Raw genomic sequence first — 3,680 nt, forward strand, 5'->3', positions numbered from 1 at the left:
CCCCGCAGCTGTCATTTGCCTGGCGTCGGGGGATCGCCCACACCCACCTAAGCTGGGGACACCTACAGGCGCTCAAGCCGTGCTTGGCGAGAGAGCATCCTTCAGCCCTGCTCTACTTACAAGATGTCCCAGACCACAGGCAGAGTCAGAAGCTCGGGACGCGACGATGGGGGCGGGGGTGCGTCCTGGAGTTTCTGGAAGGCTTCACAGAGGAGGTGACTTGGACTACACAGAAGGGGTGCAGAGGACATTGTGAAGCCGAGATGAGACCATCAGGTCTCGTTTTGAGGCCAAAGCCATGTGTGGAGCCGCGACATGGCCTCAGGGTGACTGGTCCCCAAGCGCCTTGGAAAAAGTGGTCTCCGACAGGCAGATGCACTCCGCACCTAGGCGCCAGGACAGATCTGTCTCCTGCGGAATCAGAGGAGTTGACACTGCTGCCTGGGTCCTTTCCTGGGTGGGGAGAGACCACGTGGCATCTCGGGGACCAGGAAAGGAAGGAAGGAAGGAACGCACTAACTACCACCCCTCAGCTGGCCAGCATTCCACCATCTGGGAAATCAGTTCACCTCTCACCCATTTTCCCCATCTGTACATTGAGGAGAGTGTTTCAATACAATTCAGCAAAAGTGTGATGTTATAATGATGGTGGCTGGGTACTGGGCCAGCCCTGAGGAGGCCCCCAGCTGGTGGGAGGAACTGGACCCAGAGACTGAGACAGGAGATGCGGAGTGAGCCCAGGGGAGACGGAGGGGATTTCCACCTGCAAGAAAGGGAGGGAGTGTAAGGTAGAAAGTGTGGCATTTAAGAAACAGGGAGCTATGGTCCAGCGGTGAGAATCCACTCCTTCACCTGCTGGCCTCTGGGCCAGTCACTGAGCCTCTGTGTGCCTCAGTTTCCTTATCTATGAAATGGGGCTAATGACACACTGACAGCCTCCTGTGACTGTTGTTGAGACTGAGTATACTGATCAAAGTGAGGTGCTTAGAACAAATCGTGCCTGGTATGTAGTTTGCCACCAAGAAATGTGAACTTGGGCCAGACTCAGGGGTGCATGCCTGTGATCCCAGCTATTCAGGAGGGGCCGCGGGGGAGGGGGGGTCGCGGGCAACAAAGGACGGAGACGCGGGGGCAGGAGGATTACAAGTTGGAGGCCAGCCTGGGCAACTTAGCAAGACCCTGTCTCAAAATAAAAAACTGAAAGGGCTGGGGATGTAGCTCACTGGTAAAGTGCCCCTGAGTTGAATCCCTAGAACCAAAATAATAATAATAATAATTAAAATATTTTAAAATAAAAAGAACTAGGGATATAGTTCAGTGGTAGAGTGCCCCTGGGTTCAATCCTCAGTGTGGAAAAGGAAAGAAGGAGGGAGTGAGGGAGAAGGAACAAAGGAAAGAAGGGAATGTGAACTTTGATAATAATTTTTAATAATTAAAAATGAAAAAATTGAAGGCTGGGGATGTAGCTCGGTGGTAGAACACCACTCAGCATGCGTGAGCCCCTGACTTCAGTCCCTGCTAACATTTGGGGGCGGGAATCCCACATTGAACTCAGGGCACTCGACCACTGAGCCATATCCTCAGCCCTGTTTTGAATTTTATTAGAGATGGGATCTCACTGAATTATTGAGGCTGGCTTTGAACTCACGCTCCTCCTGCCTCAGCCTCCCAAGCTGCTGGGATTCCAGGCATATGCCACCACACCCTGTACTGCCAACATTTAAAAAAAAAAATTTTTTTAAATAAAGGAAAATTAGAAATAAAAGGTTGTAAGTCATCTGCCTAGAGGTGGTGAAAATATTTATGAGAGAATTTAATAAGTCAAGGATGCATAATTTAATCATAAGTGTAACCACGCTCCAATTTTTTACATGATTGTAAAACTAACAAGTTTATAGAGGAAATAATGGATAAATAAAAATAGTTAATTCAAATAAAGTCAAGCAAAGAGTAAGAAAGAAATGTTACTTAAGTAAAAAAGCAGGGAGAATAAAATGGTTGAAATCATTTCAAACCTATCCTAACTATATTACCCTAAAGGTACCAAATATTCATTTATTTTTAATTTTTTATAACCTTATATTTTATTATTATTATTTCTTTATGTGGTGCTGAGGATGGGACCCAGTGCCTCACACATGCTAGGCAAGCGCTTTACCACTGGGCCCCAACCCCAGCCCATGTTCATTTATTTTGAAGAGTAAAGTGACCTCTCTTGTTGGATTAGTGGGGAATTCTATTGAGCATTCTTTTATTGTTAAGCATATAAATTTCTAATTTTTCCTTCCTGAAACCATGTTGTATGAAAATCTAAGCAGATTGCAACTTCTATTTTCATATCTGTAAAGCATATTTTAAAATGTCTAAGCCTGGGGGAAATGGAAAATGTAGACTGAGACAGGCACAGTGGCGCACGCCTGTCATCCCAGCAGCTCAAGAGGCTGAGGCAGGAGGATGGCAAGTTCAAAGCCAGCCTCAGCAACTTAGCAAAACCCTGGCTCAAAATAAAATATACAAACGGGCTGGCGATGTGGCTCAGGGGTAAAGCTCTGGCCCTGGGGTCAATCGCTGGCACAGAAAGAGACTGGATTTTCCTCTGTGGTTTCTGACTGGGACTTCCCTCTCTTTGGAGAGGAGGAAGCACAAAAATTAGAGGGTAGGGATTTTTCTGGTTACTTCCTCCCCAGATGCTGCAGAAGCCTCACCTCTGTGGGCCTTGGCGAGTGTTGGGATGGGAGCCCAGGAGGGCTGCTGGGATGGCGGCGAGCTGTCCTGGCAGCCGAAGCCACTGGGGCTCTACAGGAGGCCATCTAGAATGTTCTTCTGGCCCCTCACGTGGGGCAGCCTGAGAGGCAGACCCTAAAAGACCAGCTGATGGCGGGAGGGGTGGCTGGACACAGGCTAGAGGCTGTGGGACCTGGATGCGGAGGGAGGGGGTCTCACCCATTCAGGTCTGAAGGTCAGGGCCCCGCACCCTGTGGGGGTCTGAAACCCCGGAAAGACACAGAAGGCTCATGGCCATGTGCACATGGGGACAGTCACTTTACAGATGGGCTCAGGGGTGTCCTAGGGCCCTGGAAGCCCCCCTGGTCTGCACACCCAAGTTCTATAGAGGAGGGGATTCAGAAAGGACACGGGGTGCGGGGCAGAGGGGACAGTGGGATTCGTCCACACAGGGGAGCTTGCTCCAGATGGACAGCCTCTTTGGCTCTGGCCACCTCTGGAAGCAGGGAGAGTCCACAGCTCCCAGGACATCAGCCCTTCAGGATGAACTAAATGCTTCCTGGGCTCCAACGACACCCTCATGTAGTCCTGGCCTGTCCTTGCACAGGTGGGGAAACTCAGGTCTGAAGAGGGGCGGGTACTGGCCCTGGTCACACAGGTCCTGCTGTGAGGCAGCTGAGCCCACCTGTCCCTGCCCAGCAGGTTCAGCAGGCCCCCTCCCTCACCGGGAGCCCCCAGAGTGATTCAGAGCAACACCGTGCCCTCAGGCAGCACACTGGTTTCCTGCGGTCCCGGAGGCCCACAAGCCTTATCTAGCCGGTAGTAGGTGGAGCCTCAAAAGGGCCACTTATCGAAGAGCAGGATCTTTGGCCCTGGCTGCTGGCTGCTGGTTCTTGGTGAGAGAGGATTGATTGGCTTCTCTCCTGCTGGAGTTTGGATCTGGAGTTTTCTACTTC

The sequence above is a fragment of the Marmota marmota genome, unplaced genomic scaffold (genome assembly GCF_001458135.2).
Source record: "Marmota marmota marmota unplaced genomic scaffold, marMar, whole genome shotgun sequence".
Lineage (NCBI taxonomy): Eukaryota > Metazoa > Chordata > Mammalia > Rodentia > Sciuridae > Marmota > Marmota marmota.